General features: G+C 45.2%; 1 protein-coding gene across 1 annotated transcript in view; it reads right to left on the reverse strand.

The window, feature by feature from the left end:
* The window catches only part of LOC130208841 (synaptotagmin-2-like), a 49,167-nt gene extending 27,351 nt beyond the window's left edge, over positions 1-21,816 (reverse strand). The window contains exon 1 of the mRNA XM_056438194.1: positions 21,765-21,816. The gene's annotated coding sequence lies outside the window, so the exon portion shown is untranslated. The remainder of the gene's footprint in view (positions 1-21,764) is intronic.
* Between the last annotated feature and the right edge of the window lie 4,951 nt (positions 21,817-26,767).

The raw sequence follows: 26,767 nt of genomic DNA on the forward strand, positions 1-26,767 counted from the left end.
GACAAAAAAACACCTGACTCGCCTCACCCGAGAACTGTGGCCTCGTTTCAGTCCGAATGACATTAGAATCAAAGCATTACAATTTGCTGCAGGAAAAAAGAAATCATTCTTTTTCCGGTCAATTATTAGATGACATAAAGCAGAGAGTAATACATATGACATTAATAGTGATCACTAATAAGGAACAAACACAGTTTGGGGGTGGGGGATTCTATGTTGACTGCAGTGTGATGCATTCCTGTGACCGGGTGGACCGCGATTCAAACGCTGCCTTTATGCTTTTCAAAAATGGGTAACTTCACAAGCATTCCCTCGCTCTGCAGCTATATACCATCTCCATGTTTCTTTTTGTTCCTTCAGGGTGAAGGAATAATGCAATTTGGAGCACACACAGGGAGCATCATGTGATTCCTTTAAACTCCTTAGTCGCTTAATGTCACTGCTACGACTGTTCAGCAACCCACTGTGTGGAGACGGCAAATGAAACATCAAATAAAAAAACAGAAAACTAATTGTGTGTGTGTGTGGGAGTACGTGGGAGTGTGTTTGTGTGTATGTGTGTGTGTACATCACACTTCATTGTGCATTGTTATTCAGAGGATGTTTGTTCGACAATAAAAGCACGAGAAGAAAATGTTTCTCCTCAGTTTAAAAGGAACGAGCAGGCACGACAACTGAGTGCAGGGTATCACACACACACACGAACACGCACACATGTGCACACACACAACTTCAAGTGATACACAGTGAGGATTTCTGTATCGCGACATGAAGGTGAACCAGCAAGGCTTCTACGCCGAACATCTAGCACATACAGTCACGATGCGGCCTGACCGTCACGACTCACAGGCCGCAGATCAATAACTATCGCCATCCCACGTGTGTGTTTCGGCGTGGACTCGTCAGGCGGTGGGTCGTCCGCGTACAAGTGTAGAGGCCCGCGTGCTTCGGGCCAGCAGATTATTGTTGCTAAGCAATCCTGGCATCGCCTGTCAGCCATTCAGAATTGCCCACGACCTGCCTATAGCCGAGCTGACCGGCCAATCAAATAACCAACTTGCCAGCGCCAAGAGGAGCTGGGCATGGGCATCGTATGAGTGCCGACTGCTCTGCTCTGATTTGCGATCATTATGATGGAAGTTTTAGCCGAAACATCTGTCACAGCTGTCCAAGAAATCATCACCTCGAGCACAACACATGCGCAGTTATTCCTCATCCGAAAAAACTCAACACTAACTTTCACAACTTTGCACTCAATTTACCACTCAGAGGGATATTGGCTTCATGCACCAAGAACACACCTGTACCCCCCCCCCCCCCCCTGTTTTAGCCTTGTGTTTACCTCTGTGCCATCAGCACTCGGTCCTTATCTGCCTTTGATTTCTGCAGCTCACCACTGGCCAGCATCACTCAGCCACACACACACACACATAAAAAAAGGGCACTGGCATCCTCAATCACAAGAATATAGTCATGCACAGAGATCACAGGCACAGTGTGCAGTAACAATAGTTTATCATGACTCACTAATAGTTAAAAAAATGCACAGAAGATCCTCCGTATCTTCTAGTTGTACATTTCGGTGGTATTCACGTCACACATCTGTCCCTTAATATTTTTTTCGAAAGATCTCAAAAACAAAACTCACCAGTCGGATGTGGTATTCCCCTTCGCGAGTCGGCCCATCCAATATCAAAGACTACAGATAGCTACAGTCCCTCAGAGCTGTGGTAACATAGTCTGATCTCTCCCATAAGCAGAGACTGCAGTCTCCTCTCACTTCTCTCTACTGCAGCACTACACCCTCCTCCTCCTCCTCCTCCTCCTCTTCCAATGCTCACCGTCTCCCCTATTTTCCACCCTCCCATCACAAACCTCCCTGCTCCCTCTATGTCTCTCTCCCTTAATGCACGTATGCTTTCTCTCTCTCTCCCTCTCTCAGTCTCTTTATCTCTCTCTCTACCCCATTTGCGATGCTGCTCACACAGCTGATTGCAGCATGCCACTCTTTAATCTAGCATTGGAGGGCAGTTGTAAAAGATCAATATGTACAAGCTCTCTCAGTGTGTGTGTGTGTGTCTTTGAATAAAGCTACAGTTTGAATGAGTCAGAGATGAAGAGCGAGGTATAGGTAGCAGGATGAATGACAAAGGGTGTGCACACACACACATCAACCTCAAATAATAGCATTATGAGCTCATACCATTAATTGGATCCCTGCCCCCACCCCCCCACCCCCACCCCGAGAGACCTTTCCCTGGGACACCCATTGGGAGAGAACGACTGGAATCCAGAATGATTAGGTCAACTTGTCTGCCTCTCGCCGATCCCTCAGGAGACTCGTCAACGATGATTGGAAGTGAGCAGAATGCTGAGCAGACTCTCCAGTTACAATACAAACAAAGGCTGCATGAAGCCCAGTGTTGAAACGAAACTACACACACACACACACACACACACACACACACGTGTGATCAGTGGAATAATGACAGGAAACATACAGCCGTCCCACTTGGAGTCACTGCCGTACATGTTTGAGCCCTCTTTACTTCCAGCTTTCAATCTTTTCCCCTCAATGCAACATCTCCCTCCTCACCCTCCTCTCCCTCCTCACCCTCCTCATCCTCCTTGGGGAAACACCTCCCCGTGTGCTCATGCTCAGCCAGCAGCTGTCAGCAGCCTGCTCCCACTTCAGGTTACGCTGCAGTGAGCGTCTTCTGCCGGAGAGGGGCACGGATCTCCCACTAAAGTGCTGCATCACAGGGCACCCTTCTTTCTTTCTTTTTTTTACTGTTTCTATACAAACGTGCTGCACAACCTGGAAGATAAGTTGGCCGCCAGGTTTTTTCCACAAATAATTTTGTCATCTTCTGGCATGAAGTCAGAGTCAAAAAATTAAAACGTTAGAGCTGCACATTTTTTGCAGAACTGTTCAATATCAAGATGATCTTTGCCTTTGTTCCCCCCCCCCCCCCCCCCCGCTGGAATACATATTTCATTTGCTTTTAAGTAAAAATAGCCTGCAGCTTTCACCGGGTTCTCTAAACCTTTTTTACTTTAATTGAAGTTGCGTGACTTCGCCATTGACTCAAATTAGAAATGAGTGATTGTGGTAGACAGAGAGGAGGTCATGGGAGTGAAAAGTTCACAACTACAAGGTCGCGTGGCCCCGTTAACGAAGAGCGAAATTTGGTCCGACCACGTCTTAAGACGAGACGAAATAACATTCTCGTATTTCGAGAGGACAGATGTGAGCGTTTATTAGCTTCGCATAATGACAGGAAACAGTTTGAAGATAACAAAATCCCCCGACAAGCATGCAATGTGATATCTTGTTTGTCTGGAGACAAAAACTAAAGAGTTTTAAACAAGACACGTAGTTTTACTGAGGACAAAACGTTGGACTATTGGGGGTCTGCGGGGTCAAGGTCACAGGGCTTTCCTGGAGCTAATTGTGTGACATCTTCTGATGTTGTTGGACAGCTATTTTTTTAATTGGTCCAGTAAGTGTCATCTTGCCTTAATGTTGCCACACTCTAAAAAGCCCAACTTCAAATTTGTTGTCCGAACACATTTTTTTAAGTTGAGTCAACAAATGGGGCGGGGGGGGGCACCTACTCGTGACGGCTACACACGTGTCACAACCATGTTCCAAAGCTTGTTTCAAGGCCTTGATTTTGGATTCACAAAACTGATTTTTTTCTTTTTTTTTCATTATGCAGCCATTTTGATTTTTAAGGATGTTGACCCTCTGCTGTCTATGTTCAAGTGTTGACACCTGGAATTCAGTTATGCAAACAAATGTTTAGTTTTTGTTAATAAACATTTTGTGTTTGAAGAAGTTTGTTTTCTTTAACTGTTGACTTTTCCAAAGAAAACGGTGTACATTTTAAATTAATTTAAATGAAGGCAACGTTGCAAAGAATGTTGAGTGTACTCAAATAATGGGCAGTGAAATTTAGTAACAAAACATTTTAAGTTAAAAGTAAGTTCTCTCAACAAAACATTTTAAGTTAAAAGTAAGTTCTCTCAACAAAACATTTTAAGTTAAAAGTAAGTTCTCTCAACAAAACATTTCTCAACAAAAAATGTTAAGTGCTGTTGATGTATATTTTTAATCTACAAGAACACACAATTTAAAGTTTCTCCAATTTAATATTGTAAGTGTTTTGAACTTAAGTACATGAGTTGATGTAACTATCAAATGCAATATTTTAAGTAGTGTTAACTTAAATACATAAGTATGTCTGAATAGTAATGTTATGTTTGACAAACTTAAGATATCACTTTGAGTGAACTTCTTATCATAAGTTGACACAACACATTAGCCCTTAGTTGAGTGAACTCAAAAAGGCTTTGCAGCTGGTTGCCTCACTTTTTTAAGTTGACTCAACTTTTTTTTTTTTAGAGTGCAGACGTTTATAATAACACGCCGGTCAGTACTCAAGACGAGCTCTTTCAGTGGGCGTACATTGATTGTGTGGAAAAGCCCGTTATGATTACATTGCAGCCCGTTTAGCGTCGTCCGTCTGCTGCCTTCTCCCTCAATACTGGAGCACTTAGAAAACAATGGTGTCCCTATTTAGTCATCTGAACACGATAAACATGGAAAACTGGTGTCCACAGAAATGACTCTTTGATAAGTTGAAATAGGAGGGGGTGATCGTTAGATTTTGTCACCTTTAAGCAGCCATACGTTTTCTCAGATTCACTTCTTACTGTATTTACAGTTGTATGTATAGGGTTTTTTTACACATTGTTGAATGGAGACTGAGAAAATCGAAGAAGGATCGACATGTGGTAAAAGTGGTAGCACAGATTTAAACTTTACAAACAGCTTTAAAGATTAGAACTGGCAACAGAACAGCAAAGTCAGCGTTTTTCTGTTTGGGCTGTTCAATCTGTGCCTGCAAGTTAAAGTATGAACTCATTGTGTCTCAAAGGAAAGTTCATACAGTTAGTATCTATAGAGCAGCATTTAGTGTTAAGTACGGCAGCACTTACTGTATATCTTCCTTTGAACTTGGCAATAACTACAACTTAACTTAAAGCGATAGGACAAAGTAAACCAAGAATTCATTGTGCAGTAGAAATGGAGAACATGTTGATGGCAGAGAGCCAAACCAAAGAGTACTATTCTAGAGAGAGAGAGAGAGAGAACACACAAACACACACACACACACATATATATAATATATATATATATATTATATATATTATATACATAATATATAATATAAATATATATAATATATATATATTATATATATATATATATATATGTGATATTAGACTCTGTGATATTAGACTATGGCCCCATTATTTCTTTGCGTCGTAGAAACATATGAAAGTGATATATGAGTGATAAAAAAATAGCTTAGATGCATTGTCTTTATTTGGAAGTTAAAAAAAGAGAAGAGATTTAAGTCAATTTATTTTGAGTATTTTAGAAAGACATGAAGCAGAAGGAATTACAGTTTATAAGCTTCTTCTAAGTCATTAAAATACACATTAAAAAAACATTTAATCAGAACAATTTTGCGATCAGTCATCAATTTTTATCTCGTGAAAACTTAACTGCAACTCTTGCTATGCTGAAATGTGATTATCAGACTAAAAAGACAAGCGTGTGCGTGGTAGATAGATAGATAGATATATACTTTATTAATCCCCAAGGGGAAATTTGTCGTAGCAGCACCAATAAACCAAACACACATGAATAAAAAATAAAATATAAAATATAAAAAGCAGGGATGAAAGATATAGAAGCATACAAAGCAAAATATAAAATAAAATATATATGTATATATACAACATATATGCATACACAATACACAATACTAATGACAAATTAAACTAAATATAAAAACACCAAATATAGACAGTGTGCAAAATGCAAAGTGTGTGTATGTGTGTAGTGCAAATGAAATGTGTGTGTATGTGTGTAGTGTAAATAAATGAAATGTGTGAAGTGCAGATCAACATAGTGTGGATATGAAGTTATTATTGTAGTTATTGCACTAGGATCTGGCAAGAGGTGATCTGTTATAGAGCCTCATAGCCGTCGGCAGGAATGTTCTCCTGTATCTGTCCTTGTGGCAGCGGAGCGTGAGGAGACGTCTGGAGAAAGTCCTCCTCTGTCCCTGCAGGCGGTGGTGGAGAGGGTGGTCCGGGTTGTCCAATATGGACAAACGTTTCTTCAACGTCCTCCTCTCCACCACCTGTTCCAGGTGCTCCAGCTGGCAGCCGATGATGGAGCCAGCCTTCCTAACCAGTTTGTTGAGACGGCTGGTGTCACCGGCTCCGATGCTGCTCCCCCAGCAGACAATGGCAAAGTGCAGCACACTGGCGACAACCGACTGGTAGAATAACTCCAGCATCTTGCTGCACACGTTGAAGGATCGAAGCTTTCTCAGAAAAAAGAGTCGACTCATCCCCTTCTTGTACACAGCGTTGATGTTGGCCTTCCAGTTCAGTCGGCTGTCGATGGAGACGCCCAGGTACTTGTACTCCTCCACCATGTCCACGTCCACTCCCAGGACACTCAGAGGTGTAGGAGCTGTCGCCTTCCTCCTGAAGTCCACCACCATCTCTCTGGTCTTGGCTACGTTCAGCCGCAGGTGGTTCTCATCGGCCCACTTTACAAAGTCGCTCACCACTGCCCTGTACTCCTCCTCCCGTCCATCCCTAATACACCCGACCACTGCAGAGTCATCAGAGTACTTCTGCAGATGGCATGACTCCGTGTTGTACTGGAAGTCACTGGTGTACAGGGTGAAGAGGAAGGAGACAGAACAGTTCCTGTGGGGCTCAACATCACTGACCACCGTTCCAGACAGCACACGGCCCATTCTGACAAACTGTGGTCTGCCTGTGAGGTAGTCAGTGATCCAGGAGATGGTGGACGCGTCCACACCGACCACCCGCAGCTTCTCACTCAGCAGCGGTGGCTGGATGGTGTTAAATGCACTGGAGAAGTCAAAGAAAGTGACTCTCACAGAGACACCGGTTCCATCCAGGTGCGACTGAGCTCGTCGCAGCAGGTAGATGATGGCGTCGTCCACTCCCACATGAGGCTGGTAAGCAAATTGCAGAGGGTCCAGCGACGATTTCACCTGCGGCCGGAGGCGGGCCAAGACCAGCCTCTCCAGCACCTTCATCACATGGGAGGTGAGGGCGACCGGTCGGTAGTCGTTGAGGCCAGATGGTGTTGACTTCTTTGGGACAGGGACCAGGCACAACGCCTTCCACAGCACTGACTTCCCCAGCCTCAGGCTGAGGTTGAAGAGGCGCTGCAGGACACCAGACAGCTGGGTGGCGCAGGTCTTTAGGACCCTGGGGCTGATGCCATCAGGACCTTCCGCACTGCGCTGGAGTAGTTTCTCCAGCTGTCTTCTCACCTGGTCAGTCGTCACAGAGAGAGGGGGAGGGTGGAGGAGCCCATTGATATCGAGGGCTCGGTGGATGTGCAGCTCAGCAGGGGGAACAGAGGGGGAGGTGTTTGGGAGGTGTGATGTGTGGAGGAGACAGGAGAGGGCTGTGAACTGAACCTGTTGAAGAAACAGTTCAGCTGGTTGGCCCTCTCCTGGGAGCCCCCTGGCTGTCTCCCTCCCACCTTGAAGCCAGTTATCTGCTTCATCCCAGTTCACACCTCCTTTGTGTTGTTCAGCTGGAGTTTGGCCTCCAGCTTCCTCCTGTAGGAGTCCTTGCCCTCCCTGAGCTTCACCTTCAGGTTGCACTGGACTCTCCTCAGCTCATCCCTGTCTCCAGACCTGAAAGCAGCTTTCTTCTTGTTAAGAAGTACCTTCAGGTCCCTGGTGATCCAGGGCTTGTTGTTGGGGAAGCAGCGCACAGTCCGTGATGGGATGGTGGTGTGTTCACAGAACTTGATGTATTCCGTGATGCAGTCGGTCATCCTGTTGATGTCCTCCCCGTGCGGTCCACACAACACATCCCAGTCCGTTGACTCGAAGCAGTCCTGCAGAGCGTCGTCAGCCTCCAGAGACCACCTCCTCACAGTCCTGGTGGTCACCGGCAGCCTCTTCACCAGAGGAACATACCTGGGAGTCAGCCGGACCAGGTCATGATCAGACCTGCCGAGGGGGGGAAGGGCAGTGGCACTGTATGCATCCTTAGTATTAGCATACAGCAAGTCCAGAGTTTTATTGTTCCTTGATGGGCAGTCTATATACTGATGGAAGGTTGGCAGAGCTTTATCCAGTGTGGTGTGGTTAAAGTCACCAGTGATAGTCATGAATGCTCCAGGCTGTTGATTCAGCAGAGCAGACACAGTGGAGTGGATGGTGTCCACAGCTTCCTCAGCGTCAGCTGATGGTGGCACGTAAACGACAACCACAATGGCGGACGTGAACTCCCTCGGCAAATAATAAGGGCGCATCCCCACGGCCAGCAGTTCTATGTTCGGGCTACAGAAGCGCTCCTTCACGCACACATGGTCGGGATTACACCACCGTTCATTCACATAAACAGCGATCCCGCCCCCTCTCTTTTTACCGCTCTGTATAGCGTCTCTGTCCGCCCGCACAGACCTGAAGCCGGGCACAGACGCGCTGTGATCCGGATAGTCCGCGTGCAGCCACGTCTCAGTAAAACACAAGAGGCTGCTCTCACGGAAGATCCTCAGTCATTACCAGCGCGCCGAGCTCATCCGTCTTATTCGCCAAAGACCTCACGTTCCCCGTTATGATCGCCGGTACCGAGGGTTTGTATCTCCTCGTTTTAGCCCTCCTCTTGGCACCCGACCTGCAGCCCCGAGCCCTTCTCCGTAGCTCCGCCGGGATCACAGGTCTGTCTCCAGGCAGAAGCTGCGGCCTGCACAGCGCGATCAGCTGAGCGCGCGAGTAGACAACGGTCCCAGTCATTGTTTGTAGTGGCCCTCCGATACACACGACAAAGTGAACAAAAACCACGGGAAAAGTTGCGGAAAAAAAGTACTTATTGTCCATTGTCCGACCGTAACTTAGACCAACGTGAAAGAAAAGGAAAAGAAAAAGAGAGGAAAAGTGGAGAAAAAGACAATAAAATAAAAAGCAAATGGGCAGCTACTGCGACAGGCAGCCGTTGGCACGGCGCCATCTAGTGGTGATGGTGCAGATCAAAACCAACTGAAATTTGATATTTTTGATATAATATTTCATTTCTGCCACTAGATCCCTCCAAAAGCTACACACTGTTCCTTTAAAAATGTTCAAAAGAAATAACAGTCAGTTTTTTTTTCTCCCATATAACCTTCATATACAGGTTATGTCCATATGGACATGAACAGGAAGACATTAATCATCAAAAGACAAATTAAAACCACGTATCACGCACAAAGTCATGTCACAGACGTGTCATCCTACTGGATGTCGTCATCAGATGTAATCAGCTAATGTTCCTCGCCAGGTTTTATAAAACACTCGTGCTCCTTGACTCAGCAGTTTGGCGAGCGGGGAGAGTTTAGTGCAAGGTCACAATGCAGCTGCATTATCACCCAAAGCGGTGAGAGGACGGTCGGATTGGTTCACCCCGTCTCCTAGTGCATTGTGGGACCCTCCAGCTCTTCCCCTTACTCTCTCATCCCTTCAGAGTATCTGTGAATGAGTAAAACTCTCTCTCTCTCTTTCTCTCTCAACTAAAGCCTCCTCTCCACAGAAGATGAGTCAGGACTGTGCGGCGCCGGGGCGTCCGTTAGAGAGCATCGCAGCCGCTATCCGAGCCCCCGGGCAGCGAGCGCTTGCAGAGGGGCGGCCGCCACCGCCACCGGGGCCCCGGCGCCGGGGTACGTTTTGGTCGAGGTGATCCGCCTCCTCCGAGGCAGCACGGGGGGTGTGGGAAAAGACTGCGCCCTCTCGGCTCCTGCGGGGAGTGCTGCAATGCAGGGGTGTGTGAGAGAGAAACACGAAGCCAGGAGGCAGCCCTCCGTCCAACAGTCGGCTGCTCACACTCTTCCCTCCATTTCCTGCCATGCCTCGCTTCTTCCTCTCCCCATTGCTTTCATCTGTTCCCCTTTTTATTCTCTCACTTTCTGCCTCGCTACCATCTCTCTCTCTCTCTCTCTCTCTGTGTATCTCTCTGTATCTCTCGCTCTGTAGCTCTCACACACACACACTTATTCTGGCACATCATTACTGCGGCGTAAACAACGGTAAACAGAAAGCACCATATGGTCACAGTTGGCTCTGTACATCAGCTTTAGTGTTCGGATATTTGGGTTTTGGAAGTAGCAGTTGGTCAACAAGGTGGCGCTGTGTGTTCGTCGCTGCGTGTGTGTGTGTGTGTGTGTGTGTGTGTCTGCAAACACGGGGGTGGTATTTATGGAGCACGCCGTGTGGGTGGAGGGCTGTCGAAGAAGAGCTCTTGTAATTCGACAGCAGCTTTTCACGCTCACTGAGTTAGCGGCACGGTGACGCTCCGCTACATCGCCCAAGCGAAGTATCGGAGAGCTGCGGTCGGTCAATGTCTCCACGATCGTCTGAGTAAAGACGTAACTCATTGGAATATGTTTCGAAATCAAAAGATCTGTGGGGGTTGAATAGGCGTAGAACGGCCATTCCCATTCCTATTCAAGTTGCAGTGTGATCAGAGCCGCGGCCATTTTCACGAGTACCGCTGCCATTTGCCACCATTGTAGGAGAATGACTTGAGGTCGGGTGACCGGACTTGAGTTGGTGAAAAAGAGGACACTTCGTCTCGGGGGGGTAGGAGTAGTCAGTGTGCCCTCAGCATAACTCCTGCATGATGCCCCCCCTGAGATAGGAAAGGGACCCACGGCGAGCGGCTGGTAGTAGTTTATAGCATGCCGCACAAACAACAATGCAACTAGTGGAGGCGGCAAGGTGCTCCGTGTTGCCAGATTGGAAATGGTGAAGTATCGTACCAAAGGCTCAACATGGTTGTATTTGGAGGATAATTTTCGTGTATCTGGCAACCCTGAGATCGGTCGACCAATGACTGTTCTCTCTCCAGTCAGAGCTCACGCAAGAAGGTGGAACGTAAGGGAGATACCATTTCCAAAACTTGTAAGGGGTAAAAACTAGTTTGTGAAAGACCCAGAGAAACACAAATATCCGACGAAGCAAAATCCCGGACGTTTTTGGAATCCCTGCCGGACGCATTTTTTAGGTCTCAAAAAGAGGACATGTCCGGGGAAAGAGGACGTCTGGTCACCCTACTTGAGGGACAACTGAAATGAGCAGTGGAGTGGTGACGTTGCAGCGCATAAAGAGCGAGTGAATAAAACATAACAACTAAATGCTTCATCCGCACACCGCTATGGCCTGTTGTCCACTTTGTTTGGTTTGTTTTCCCCTCGCTTCACTCCCCTTCGCTCTGGAGAAGGAAAAGCTAAGTGGGTAATAACATTAGATTTCGCTCTTTATGCGACATCCGCTGACTTCTGGTTCTGCGACTGTTCGAATTACAAAGGGCAGTGGAGGGCGCCAGCGTCTTCTTGCATTTGTATTGGGGATTAACCTTGTGAACAGATGACGACAGGCCCCTTTCTAACCCGTATGCATGAGGTTTAAAACCGCGGACGACGCCCAACCAATCAGCTGATGGCAGAAACGGGTGTAGTAATAAATCAGAAAATGTCAATTCTGAAAAATGATGAAACTAATTGTTCCCCTAACAACAGGCTGTGGAAATTATCAGTCAGTCATTGTAGCTGTGCATTGATGTGTGAAATAATTGAGGGGTGGAGGTGCTGAATAGTGTTTAAATGAGATGAGAAGATCGAAGTCAGATAATGGTTCGGATTGTGAATGTTCCTTTACCGAGCCGTGGCTGATCACCTTCTCAGGTCAGACGTCTGCCTTCTGTGCTCAACCAGAACTGTCTGCTCTTTGAGGGAGGTCAAAAACATTTACATGGAAATAAGAAAGCATGAATATGTAACGTAGCTCTTCGAGAGGCTCACTTCGGGAACGCTCTTTAAGTCATCCATACCAAACGTCTGCTAAGCTTCTCCGTTAGGATTAGGTCGTGATCACTTCTATGCGACAGTAAGTCAAGCGTCTACTGACATCATGAAACCAGAGAAAAAACTATTCTTACCACAAGGGTGAAACTAACAAAAGTAATTAACTGCATAATGATTTTCTACTAAATTTCCCCTGAGAGTTGGTTCACATACGTTAACTTTCTGTGTGATCATTAAAAAAAAAAGGAACTGAGATAGGACCATTGTACAAAAAGTGGAATTATAAAAGAAAAGCTCATTTAATTGTAGTTTAGTTAATATATTTCAGTGCATGGAAATAATTTGACTTATTGTAGGAGCCCATTACAGTTATTCAGTGCACAAATATGACGTTGTTGTGCAAAGGTTTTTTTAAACTAAAGGGATATTTCCAGTGTTTTGAAGTTGGGTTGTATATTGTACTTATATTCAGTATATAAGTTATATAAAAGGGGTATATTTTACGACATGGAACGGAGCTGAAACATATTTTTGCTGTTTTTGAGCTGAGAGCTTATGTTTCACTTTCCCTGGTGGCTGTCTGACGGCAAAGTAAAATATAAAATACATAAAAAAGAGTAATATAGTAGGTAATACACTGACAATTATGGATTAGTACCTCATACGACCCCATTTCAAAACATCCCTTTAAGGTCTCCAAGATCAGACACATTCAAAACTTCAGCCATGGAAACTCCTTTTCTCACACCATAAACACAAACAATCCAAAAACAGATTAACTACACATTATCAGGACACAAACAAACAACCATACGTATCGTCATCTACACGCACTACACGCTGTGTACCTTCCGGTGATTAACAGAAGGCCTGAATGACTTGCGCTGGAAGGGACTGAAGACGGCATTGAGAGAGGAATGGAGGAAAAGGGGAAGGACGTGTCGCCCAGCTGCAAAGATCTGGGGCAACATGGCGGAGTCGGGAGGAGTAGAGAGAAGCCAGAAGGGACACGAGTACAGTGTGTAATTATCTGACTTCCTACTTTCCCTCTTTTACTCCTCTCTGGCCTCAAAAAGTATCCGATTTGATTCAAGACTCTCGGTAATTAGACAGAAAGCAGTCATTTTCTTTCCACCGTCCGTCACTTAACCCTTGTGTTGCCTTAGGGTCATTTTGACCCGAATCAATATTACACCCTCCCCCCGCTTTAGGATTAATTTGACCCCATTCAATGTTTAATGTCGGTGTTCTTTCAGTAGTCAACAAACAAACATAAAGTGCCTCACACTTAAACTTGGAAAACAATATTAATTCTAATAATTTTCTGGAGGTTTTTATTGCTGGCATCAAATTGAACCCAAAGGGTAAAATATGTTAGTAAATATAAAGGTAACAGGAGGGTGAAACATTGAATCGGGTCAAAATGACCCAAAGGCGGGGGGAGGGTGTAATATTGATTCGGGTCAAAATGACCCTAAGGCAACACAAGGGTTAAAACACGATGAGTATATTCATAGTACTTTCAAGAAATGGGCGAAAGTGTTTCGGATGAGCAAAAACTTTCAGGCCGGGTTACCAAGGTCTGGAGGCCAAACGGCGAGGCACTAAATACAAGAACCAGATGTGTCAATCGTGGCATCTTTAATTTTCTGCTCCAGCAAATTTCCAAATCAGAAGAGACAGAGTGGCGTCGTTAAGAAAACCCTTCATCAGCAAATCCTTAAAAAACAGGTCTGTGTTCTGCATCAGAAAGAGGAGCAAAGAGCCTCTTTGTTCTGCTACTGTAACCAATACATGACTCAATGTATTAAGATTGAAAACATTCAGTTCATACACAGAAATTGTATTTCTCTAATGTGGTTATCAAGCGTCTATAAATCAGCTTGGAGTATTAGACCCAGAGGGACCAGATATGGGCACTTTATATGTTTATCTTAAATGGATCTGCACATATGACAAAAGGTCTAATGCATACACTTCTCAGTGGGTATTAAAACTACACACTCACTGTATTACTGTTATCATGCTTTTAGAGTTCAAATGTTAAAATACTCAACACTGCATTACAGTCGCATATAGTATACTTTTTACTCCACTAGATGTATCTGCTACAGCTTTAAAACAGCAAATATCGTGGCAGATATCTAAGAATTCTCCAAAAGTGATCTTAAAGTCAGAGAGTCCGAAATATGTAGAATGATCTAACATTACACAAAATAAATGTGAGATCTTTAATATTGAAGTTGAACTATTTGACCTGTTTTTTTTCTCTTTCCAATTGAATCGTACAGCAGTTACGATGCAACATTATGATTCATCTGGAGTTTAGTTTCAGCCCACCTGATGAATACAAGTCCAATATTCTCTCTCTTTTTGCTCTCTTTCTGGTCCTTAAATATATTAATTCACCCATGAAGCTCTCGAAATTGATCCGCTGAAAGGTTTCGATCCTCCTGTGCGTTCAGGCAGAAACTGTCAAGTGCATACTGCACTGTAGTCTTCACTGAAGCAAGTAAATAATGGAAATGGCAGACCACTGCACTACAGTAATATATCATATAGTGTTGCATGTTTTTTTTATCTGTCTGTCGGGTGGCGATGAGCAGGTTGTGTGTCCAGTCAGTTTAGTCTGTCTTCAGTCACAAATTAATTCGTGCTGCGTGTCGTTGGACTGCGGGAGGAAGCTGGAGAACCCGGAGGGAACCAACGCTGTCACGGGGAGAACGCGCAAACTCCACAAGGAAGGGCCCTGTTTGGTCTATAAGATGTCAAAATGTTTTTTGTTTTTTTAAAGAAACACTACACAGTTCACAAAGTGCTAGTTAACATCTTTAACCCTCCTGTTACATTTAGGGTCAATTTGAACCCAGGCTGTTTTTCACTGTGTCAAACATATAAGAAATATCAACTTTTTTATATATTTAAAGGGCTATTTAGGTATTCAACAAACAAACATAAACGACCTCACACTTAAACTTGGGAAACAATATTAATTCTAATAATTTTCTGGAGGTTTTAATTGCTGGGGTCAAATTGACCCCGAGGGTAAAATATGTTAGTAAATGTAAAGGTAACAGGAGGGTTAAAGTTCTACTTTGGTCTCAGTTTATAATACAAACATATTCAGTTTCACAGCGAAAAGGGAAAAAACACAACATTGGAGAAGCTGTTTTTTGTAGTTTTTACTTAATTTCTCATTATAGTTTGAATTGATTGAAAGCTGCAGCTCTCGTTCTCAATAAAACTGGTTCGGCACCTACACTTTCCCTTTAAACTTGTGTGGCCTCTTGTAACTCCCTCCTCTCTCTTACTCCAGTCTGTATGGATTCGACCCGCCGCCTCTTTCTCTCAGGGAAAGCCTCTGAGGGTTAAAACATCGACATCCAATGTCGATACACTAACTGACAAAAACAAAGAAGCTTGGTCAACTTTTGATGGCTTGACGATTATGTGGCTTAAAGTTTGATTGCAGGTCAAACATTAAATAGAACCCACTCTACTGTCTTGTCAGGCAGATACATGTATTTAAATCACCCAACTGACAGAAAACACTGCAGCTAAACTGACGAGACATCAGTTCAGCACCTTCTGTCAAACCCCTCCCCTGACATCACTGTCATATCAAAATGTCTCTCAAACCAAAATATGTCGTCAAATGCCATTTTGTGAACTTGCATCACACAGAATACCTTCACAGCGGTCCTAGTGATGATACACACGTCACTGTGTGTGGAGGATAAATGAGAAACATCAACAGCATGCTTACATTGTTGCACCTGACAGCCTGTGAAAGAGCTCAGTTGAAAGAGGGCAGGATTAAAGGCTGCGCTACAGAATCCCATTTCATGAACCATCAAGCAGTCGACCTCCTGGGGGCGTGAACACCTCTTCTCCTCAGGAGGAACAGCACTGACCAAAAATAGAAAAACTAACATTCAGATTTCCAACACATTTCGATATGATAACACTGTTACCAAGCCACTTACAATATATATGGACCACAGTGCCTTCTAAACTGGTTCAGGAGGCGGTTATCTGCCATTAATATAATGTATTCAATGGAGGAGGAAACCAGAGACCAGGATTCCAGTGTCATTTCAACTTCCTGGTCTGTCATGTGATGCAACGAGGGTCAAAAGGACTTTCCCTCTATACTTAAATTAGGAAAAATAAGTCTTTACCTCAGCAGATGTGGATGCAGAAGATCAGCAGGAGATCCAGCTAATTGTATGCATCTGCCGTCAAAGCATTTAGCCATTTCAGCTTCATACGCCACTGAGCAGAATGAACAGGCTCCGCCTCCAACTCCGTAGGCTATACAGTTCTCTTTATACATTAATGATAGCATGCGCTAGTTAGCACCAAACACAAAGCAGAGGCAGCAGTTGTAGCCTAATGGTTACCATCGTAGTTTAGAATATTAGCTAGTTTGTGCTAGTTCGCCCCAAACACAAAGCAGAGGCTGAAAGGAACATCTTTTTAAACATTTCCTGGGAAATTGTTGTTGAGACATTTCACTCAAAACCACAAATGTCAAAGACTAAAAGTAAGGAAGTAGGCTATGCATGTCTGTAAAACATTTCGTAGCAATCCATCCAAAAGGAGGCGTTGATATGTTTCGGTTTGGACCAATGAGGTGGGCTGAGTCGGCCTTCAGCTCCACGGCCAGCACGGCCCAAAAAAGTGTGCTCGCTTGCATATATTTTCATGGGGAATCCTTTTAAAGTGATCAACCACTTATATAGTGACCAAGTAGTCCTCTTACGGTGTTCATTTTGGGTCTTTTCAAAAATCCGAATATAGCCTATGGGAATATTTATAGAAGATTTACTTTCTGTTTACTTCCAGGTCTGTTAAAGCAAATTGAAATGCACTGAAACCACCGTCTCGCTAAGTATTTAAGTATATTTTAGATTTTTTATAATTTGAACTAGTACAGTATTATAGTATATCAGCAAATGTTACACAGTAGGTCTAGATTGATTACATTCATACAGTAATGTGTAAAGTGTTTCTGTCTATCGGGATCAATCTGACCCGGACAGACGTGAATAAGTTTCCACTGAATGCAATTCTTGTGAAAGTGATCTCATCGAAGAGATGAAACGCTGACTTCACCACCAGACGGCCGGCACGGGCTGAACACCCGTGCGATATTATTAATCCTCTCCCGGGATACTGCTAAATGCAAATTCAGCAGGAAAACACACAATGTATTTGTGTTTGTTTGCTGGAGTCTACAGACAGTTTCACAACAAGGACTGTGCTGCTGCTTCGTACTCTGGCGATTAATCTGGTGCTCTTTCTCTCTCACCCTTTTTTAATTCGTCACATGAGCAACCTAATCATGACCGTCTTTAACCGTTAAGAAAAAAAGCGAAGAGGGTTCAAATGTGATTTTATGGCGAGGTCACACATTTGCTGTACGATCTGCTATTTTAAGAAACGCTACTTTGAACCTGTTAAACACCGATTGCAGCACGAGCTGCGTGTGTCTGTGTGCGTGTGTGTTTGCCAGTGTGCGTGTGTCAGTGTGCGTATGTCCGTGTGCGTGTGCCAATGTGTGTGTGTCAGTGTGCGTGTGTCAGTGTGCGTGTCAGTGTGCGTGTGCCAATGTGTGTGTGTCAGTGTGCGTGTGTCAGTGTGCGTGTGTCAGTGTGCGTGTGTCAGTGTGCTTCAGTGTGCATGTGTGCAGTGTGCATGTCAGTGTGTCAGTGTGTCAGTGTGCGTGTGTCAGTGTGCGTGTGTCAGTGTGCGTGTGTCAGTGTGCTTCAGTGTGCATGTGCTAGTGTGCATGTGTCAGTGTGTGTGTGCGTGTGTCAGTGCGCGTGTGTCAGTGTGCGTGTGTCAGTGTGCGTGTGTCAGTGTGTCTGCGTGTGCCAGTGTGCGTGTCAGTGTGCGTGTGTCAGTGTGCGTGTGTCAGTGTGCGTCAGTGTGCATGTGTCAGTGTGTGTCTGCGTGTGCCAGTGTGCGTGTCAGTGTGCGTGTGCCAATGTGTGTGTGTCAGTGTGCGTCAGTGTGCATGTGTCAGTGTGTGTCTGCGTGTGCCAGTGTGTGTGTCAGTGTGCGTGTGTCAGTGTGCGTGTGTCAGTGTGCGTCAGTGTGCATGTGTCAGTGTGTGTCTGCGTGTGCCAGTGTGCGTGTCAGTGTGCGTGTGCCAATGTGTGTGTGTCAGTTTGCGTGTGTCAGTGTGCGTGTGTCAGTGTGCGTGTGTCAGTGTGCGTCATTGTGCATGTGTCAGTGTGTGTGTGCCAGTGTGAGTGTCAGTGTGCGTGTGCCAATGTGTGTGTGTCAGTGTGTGTGTGTCAGTGTGCGTGTGCGTGTCAGTGTGTGTGTGTCAGTGTGCGTGTGTCAGTGTGCGTGTGCGTGTCAGTGTGTGTGTGTCAGTGTGCGTGTGCGTGTCAGTGTGTGTGTGTCAGTGTGCGTGTGTCAGTGTGTGTCTGCGTGTGCCAGTGTGCGTGTCAGTGTGCGTGTCAGTGTGCGTGTGCCAATGTGTGTGTGTCAGTGTGTGTGTGTCAGTGTGCGTGTGCGTGTCAGTGTGCGTGTGTCAGTGTGCGTGTGTCAGTGTGCGTGTGCCAGTGTGCGTGTGTCAGTGCGCGTGTGTCAGTGTGCGTGTGTCAGTGTGTGTGTGTCAGTGTGCGTGTGTCAAGAGATTCAAGAGATTCAAGATGTTTTATTTGTCACATACACACACAGGGTGTGCAGTGAAATGAAAGTGGCAATGCTCAGCAGGAATGTGCAAGGGCAACAAGTACACACTATTTACAATAAAAAACAACACAATATTTACAGTAAGTGTGTGTGTGTGTGTGTGCCTAAAAGGGGCAGTTGTGTGGGTCTATGTGGGGGTCCTGGTGAGGTCGGAGTTCACAGTCCTGATGGCCTGAGGAAAGAAACTCCGTCTCAGTCTCTCTGTTCTTGCAGCGTGACTACGGAGGCGCCTGCCTGACCGCAGCAGCTGAAACAGTCTGTTGTTGGGGTGGTGAGGATCCTTCATGATCCTGCGGCTCTGGTTCTGCACCTCCTGGTGTACAAGTCCTGCAGGGTGGGGAGTGTAGTTCCAATAGTGCGTTCAGCCGAACGCACTACTCTCTGCAGAGCCTTCCTGTCCTGAGCGGAGCAGTTGCCAAACCAGGCTGTGATGCTTCCTGTCAGGACGCTCTCTACAGCTCCAGAGTAGAAGGACTGAAGGATCCTCTGGGAAACTTTAAATTTCCTCAGCTGCCTGAGGTGGTAGGGGCGCTGCCTTGCCTTTCTCACCAGAGTGTCTGTGTTCGTTGACCATGTCAGATCCTCGGTGATGTGGACTCCCAGGTATTTATACCCGCTCACCCTCGTCACAGTAGTCCCGTTAATCCCCAGTGGTGAGTACGTCCTCTGTTGTTGTACCCTCCTAAAGTCCACAATCAGCTCCTTAGTTTTGGTGACATTCATGATGAGGCTGTTGTCCCGGCACCAGAGTGACAGATCAGCAACTTCCTCCAGGTAGGCCTTCTCGTCGTTGTCGGAGATCAGGCCCACCACCACTGTGTCATCCGCAAACTTGATGATGGTGTTGGAGCTGAACCTGGCCACACAGTCATGTGTGTACAGGGAGTACAGTAGGGGACTGAGGACGCAACCCTGGGGATCCTGTGTTCAGGGTGAGGGGTTTGGAGGTGTGTCTGCCCACCCTGACCACCTGTGGCCTGGCGGTCAGGAAGTCCAGGATCCAAGCACACAGGGGGGTGTTCAGTCCCAGCTCAATCAGCTTGCCGGCCAGTCTGGAGGGGACTATGGTGTTGAAAGCTGAACTATAATCAATGAACAGCAGTCTCACATAGCCCCCCCTCTGGCTGTCCAGATGAGAGAGTGTGGTGTGCAGTACCTGGGAGACAGCATCATCCGTGGATCTGTTTGGGCGATAAGCAAACTGCAGCGGGTCCATGGAGGAAGGGAGGAAGGCGCAGATGTAGTCCTTTATCAGTGTGCGTGTGTCAGTGTGCGTGTGTCAGTGTGCGTGTGTCAGTGTGCGTGTGTCAGTGTGCGTGTGCGTGTGCCAGTGTGCGTGTGTCAGTGTGCGTGTGTCAGTGTGCGTGCGTCAGTGTGCGTGCGTCAGTGTGCGTGCGTCAGTGTGTGTGTGCGTGTGCGTGCGTCAGTGTGCGTGCGTCAGTGGGCGTGTGTCAGTGTGCGTGCGTCAGTGTGCGTGTCAGTGTGCGTGTCAGTGTGCGTGTGTCAGTGTGCGTGTGTCAGTGTGCGTGTGTCAGTGTGCGTGTGTCAGTGTGCGTGTGTCAGTGTGCGTGTCAGTGTGCGTGTGCCAGTGTGCGTGTGTCAGTGTGCGTGTGTCAGTGTGCGTGTGTCAGTGTGCGTGTGTCAGTGTGCGTGTGTCAGTGTGCGTGCGTCAGTGTGCGTGTGTCAGTGGGCGTGTGTCAGTGTGTGTGTGCGTGCGTCAGTGTGCGTGCGTCAGTGTGCGTGTGTCAGTGGGCGTGTGTCAGTGTGCGTGCGTCAGTGTGCGTGCGTCAGTGTGCGTGTGTCAGTGGGCGTGTGTCAGTGTGTGTGTGCGTGCGTCAGTGTGCGTGCGTCAGTGTGCGTGTGTCAGTGGGCGTGTGTCAGTGTGTGTGTGCGTGTGCGTGCGTCAGTGTGCGTGCGTCAGTGTGCGTGTGTCAGTGGGCGTGTGTCAGTGCAGCTACACACCACTGCTGATGCCAGAGGAAGTCCTCATTTGCCTTACACACTCTGGAGTGTCCCAGTCATGTACTCATAACACCCTCGGGGAATAGAGAAACCACTGCACCACCTGATTCGTTCACACCACGACCAACACGAACCATTCACTCAATCCTGTAGCTGGAAATGAGATATTTCTTAATCGATATGAAAATGAGGAATATCTACATGGGAATACGTCTGCAAGACCAAATAAAGAGACTGTGCTGCCTCAATGACAAGATAATTAAAACAAATGTCAAGCTACGGTTTAATCAGAGGCTGTAATGCGCAACATTTAACATCGTGTTAACGAGAGATTGACTTTCAACCGGCGTCCAGGGCGAAGGGAATATTTGTTCTAAAATGCATTCAAAGAAAAGATTGTAATGGACTTGGAACAAATTCATCGGCATAAGAGGTTTCACATGAACAGACTGAGCTCTGCAGACTCCTACGTGGGCCTTTCACTCTTGCTGTCTCAGCACATTTGACTTTGCACACACTCCCTCAGAGCTTTTACTGTATAAGAGTCAGCTGCCTCTCATCACCCATTTACAGTAAAGACGGCCATACTGGAAATAAAAGAGTCCCGGTAAAGAAATCTAGATGAAGAAAACATTTGAATCAGTTTGATGTGATATTAAAATAACACATTTTTCAATCAGAAAAATCAAAGACTTGTAATCAATCTCTCCACATATCCAGATTGTAAGCAGTCCATAAAAAGTCTTCCAACTGTTCTTTCCATGGCGCAAGAAATCCCCATCTCACGCTCTGCCCTCACACACGTTTGTTTTTGATATGTAACATTATACTGCAGCACGACATGATGCTTCAGTGCGTACAGGCATGATGAGGACCCACCAGCATGCTGTCAAAGTTCCACCCTGGCAGATTTGAGATGACTTCAGGTGCATTGAAACGAGAGGCGACTGGCAAAACGCGAACACCGTCTGCTCTGATTACCCCTGAGCCATTTATTATCTCTTTCTCTCGATGCAGAGCTTCTCCTTTCTTTTTTCTTCTTCTTCTCCACACTCAAGACAGGATGTGTGTAATGAGGCTAGCTGCCTCTGTGACAACCTGCAGCACAGCCCTCAGTAACTGATGATGCAGTCTGTCGGACAAGACGGTGGAATGAAATGCTGCCTACCTTCAAGAGAGATGTGCCGCCTCCTAAACAAGGAGTGGAAGCAGAGAACAGGTTCAGATATAAGCAGGAAGAACCAAAAAAATGTAGAGAAAATATTAACTATGTGCACTTTGGTTCATCCAAGACATCTCAAAAAGCCCAGCGCGAGAAGGTCCCCGTTTCACCCTCAAACAAGACTTTTTTTGTGTTATCAACGTGCTGCTGACGTGTTTTCAGATCAGGCAGACGGGAGGAGAAACACACATTCACATTGTTCTAACACACTGGAATCAGCGCAAGCATCAGAGCCGGTGCGGCTCCCACTGCTGTATTTCCCGGCACTGTCCGCTCATTGGCTGAGGAGCTACTCAATAAAAAGCCTCCTTGTCATCAATTGGGCACGGAGGGACGGGGGGGCCGGATTTTCTGTGGCGCACTAACAACCGTGCTCCTCCTCCTTTTCTATCTTGCTCCATCACTTTTTTCCCTCTCAGCACAGGCAGCCGGGGGAGTGCTGAGCTTTGAGAATCAGACGCAGGAGGAAAAAGGGAAGAAGAGAGCGAGGAGGAGAGGGAGGGAAGTGCAAAAAGCCGGGGGGGGGGGGGGGAGGAGGGGAAGGGGGGAGGGGGCGCTGGGAGATCGATAAATGGAGAGGCGGAGATGGTGATCGGCAAATCTTGTTTGGTTTTTTCTGCAGGAACCTGAGTGCAGTGAGGTGTGGGGACCAGGGAGGATAGAAAGAGAGATGGTGGGCTGGGCGTGTGTGTGTGTGTGTGTGTGGGGGGGGGGGGGTGTTACCAGTCTGCTCGTGGCTGGTTTTGCTGCAGTATAGAGGGAAGTTTTTTTCTTCTTTTCTCTTCTTCTTGTTTTCCCAGCAGCAGTTTGACGTGCCGCTCCAGCAGACTCAGCAGGCAGCGCGGAGAGAAAAAGGCAACTTCGCTTCAACCGGCATCTTTCACACAACTGGTGAATCATTGAGAGGAGCAGGTCGATGGGCCGAGCTGCAGGACAGACACCGGTCACCGCTGAGACAGAGATCACACAGAGTCGTCCGCTTATGCAAGAAGCACCAAAGTCAAGCAGGAGTCAAGAAGAGCGCCACACCTGGAGCGCAGACACAGCATCCACCTCGGCCGCTTGACATTTGACCTGTCTTACAGATCAGGGTTGAGGTCATGTCGGTTGGAAAAATGATGAAACGTGCATTCTGCAACATTTAAGTATTTTCCTGAAGCCTTTCTGTTTGTATTTAATTTCCTACAGACCCAAACCACTCAGAGCCTTAATTTAATAAAACAAAGCCTCATTCTGTCATCTGAAATCAATAGACAGGAACACTGGACAGCTGCATCACACTGACGCGGCAGGTTCCTCCAGGGAAATCCAAACAATATGTTGCAGGAATTACTGTTTACTGCAGTCACTGTCAAGCCGAAGTCAAGCTGTTTTACATATTAAATGTGAAGGCGGGTGATTAAGAACACTAAATAGACTATATTTGTCCAAAAAAGGGCCTTTGAAATGTTTCCACACACACACACACACACACACACACAAGAGGTTTCACCTCACACCACCGGACAGGAGAACACACTGGGAATAAGGATTTCATTTCTATGGCCGAGAATAGTCCCGTAAATATTTGTGAACGTGAGCTTACTTTCTCTTGGAGCCAGACACCACGAGGCGTACGTCTCAAACCTTTTGTTCTTGTTGGTCAGGAAATGAACCCATGAACTCAGACGACTCCCCTGGGTGCTCTCAGTGTCGTCGATAACGTCTATAACCATTATCAATGGAGCAGTGTATGTGCCTATAGATCTGGGGAACACTTATATTATCCTATAATGAATTTTTTCTGGAGTCCCACTTTTTTAAATTGTGAGAAGAGTAAGTTTGTTTGTCAAACCATTTTTTGGGTTATATGATATACAGGACTGTCTCAGAAAATTAGAATATTGTGATAAAGTTCTTTATTTTCTGTAATGCAATTAAAAAAACAAAAATGTCATGCATTCTGGATTCATTACAAATCAACTGAAATATTGCAAGCCTTTTATTCTTTTAATATTGCTGATTATGGCTTACAGCTTAAGAAAACTCTAAAATCCTATCTCATAAAATTTTAATATTTCCTCAGACCAAGTAAAAAAAAAGATTTATAACAGCTGAGTGTTTGTCAAGGCTCAGGAAACCCTTGCAGGTGTTTCGAGTTAATTAGACAATTCAAGTGATTTGTTTAATACCCTACTAGTATACTTTTTCATGATATTCTAATATTTAGAGATAGGATATTTGAGTTTTCTTAAGCTGTAAGCCATAATCAGCAATAAATCAGAATAAAAGGCTTGCAATATTTCAGTTGATTTGTAATGAATCCAGAATGCATGACATTTTTGTTTTTTTAATTGCATTACAGAAAATAAAGAACTTCATCACAATATTCTAATTTTCTGAGACAGTCCTGTATATAGTGGACCAGTTATTTTGAGGGGATTTACATTTGTTATTGAACATATACACATAGTAAATTCTTGAGATGCATTTCCTTGTTGTCCAATGTTTGCTCTCCTTTTTTTATATTCATATACATGTTATCAAAAGACTCCAATTATTAAAATAACACAATCAAGCAGGCTCCCTCATGTGGTTTAAAGGTGTACCACCGATATAAATGTTAAATAAAATATTATGGAATCAATTCTGCAAAGTTATTGAGTGAACCTGAATCAAACCTCCTCGGTGTTTGAAATCTCCCGATCCGGTCTTTGTGAATGTCTTGGACCACAAGATGAACTGGAAATGGGCGTAGTACACGCCTTTACCTTTGGCAACGGAAAAGTGTCCTCAGACAGTCTGTCAGACTGATTTAGCAGCGCAACATTCTTTGTTAATGAAAGCAGCAACAAAAAAGGCGGCGTGAGTGCCAGTTTCCCCATTACACTTATTAAATCCTTCTGGGAATGTTGCCAAAGTCTCTGCAGCCAATCGCAGCCGGCGCTCCCTCCACGGAGGACACGCCATGTCATTGCCTTTGGCGGTACCCTTGACACGACAGCGGCGAGGCGGCGCTCAGCGCATGACCAGCGGTTAGGCCGCCACACACGTAACGCACTACTAACACACTAGTAATACACCAGTAATACACCAGTAACACGCTACTAACACACTAGTAATACACCAGTAACACACCAGTAATACACCAGTAATACACGAGTAACACACCAGTAATACACGAGTAACACACCAGTAATACACGAGTAACACACCAGTAATACACCAGTAACACACTTGTAATACACTAGTAACACACCAGTAACACAAAATTAACACACTATTAACACACTAGTAACACACCAGTAACACACTTGTAATACAACAGTCATACACAAGTAACACAACATTAATACACAAGTAACACACCAGTAATACACCAGTAATACACTAGTAATACACGAGTAACACACCAGTAATACACTCGTAACACACCAGTAATACACGAGTAACACACCAGTAATACACCAGTAACACACTTGTAATACACTAGTAACACACCAGTAACACAAAATTAACACACTATTAACACACTAGTAACACACCAGTAACACACTTGTAATACAACAGTCATACACAAGTAACACAACATTAATACACAAGTAACACACCAGTAATACACCAGTAATACACGAGTAACACACCAGTAATACACCAGTAACACACTTGTAATACACCAGTAATACACTAGTAACACACCAGTAACACAAAATTAACACACTATTAACACACTAGTAACACACCAGTAACACACTTGTAATACACCAGTCATACACAAGTAACACACCATTAATACACAAGTAACACACCAGTAATACACAAGTAACACACCAGTAATACACAAGTAACACACCAGTAATACACCAGTAATACACGAGTAACACACCAGTAATACACTAGTAACACACTAATAATACACCAGTAATACACAAGTAACACACCAGTAATACACTCGTAACACACCAGTTACACCAGTAATACACAAGTAACACACCAGTAACACACTAGTAATACACCAGTAATACACTAGTAACACACCAGTAACACAACATTAACACACTATTAACACACTAGTAACACACCAGTAACACACCAGTGACACACTAGTAATACACTAATAATACACCAGTAATACATTAGTAACACACCATTAACACACCAGTAACACACTAGTAACACTGTCATACCAGTGAGATTAGTAATTGTTATTATCAGGATTCGAAAATGTTTATATATATATATATATATATATATGTATATATATATATGTATATATATATATATATGTAATGTATTTTCTATGTTCACTTACCTACATTGTACAGCAGTGGTTTCTGATGTTTTTTTAATGGGAGCTTTGGGTCTCGGTGCAGGACCTAAATTAGACGAAGTCTCTCGCTCCGTGACCCTGTTGCAGCGTGTCAGCACCCAGGGACCCACCACCAGGGAGGAGGCCCGAGCCCAGCACGAGGACGAGGTTAAAGACGCACGACGCACAATAAGTGAGCCACGTGGCGGCACAGCGTAGCAGAGGTATCAGTCAAAGGGAGTGTACATCAGAAGGTTTAACAGGGTATTTCTCTTAGTTGTAGAAAATCACTCAAGTGCTTAAAGTTGTCATCACGTGCCGTTGCTCAGTTGTGCAACCAGAGGGCGCCACACTCAAAGAAGCAGTCGGTGTATTTCCCATGGCGCTGGCCTCTCATCATGCGGCACACTTCCTTCCTATCACTACACAGAAGATATACATCTGTTATGGAACAACTTGGTGATTTTTACTCTTTTAAATGTAGAGAATGATGAACTATTCTCTCTTTAGTCACATAAAAGCAGATTTTGACTGGTGGAGCCGTTCGGTCCCAAAATAACCGGAGAGCGAGATGGAGCACCGAGGCTAATTCTGTCCACTGTGTGTGAACCCATGTGTCTCTGTAACCTGGATATCTTTGGCATCCGGCACTATATCACTA

This window comes from Pseudoliparis swirei, chromosome 18 (genome assembly GCF_029220125.1).
Source record: "Pseudoliparis swirei isolate HS2019 ecotype Mariana Trench chromosome 18, NWPU_hadal_v1, whole genome shotgun sequence".
Classification (NCBI taxonomy): Eukaryota; Metazoa; Chordata; class Actinopteri; order Perciformes; family Liparidae; genus Pseudoliparis; species Pseudoliparis swirei.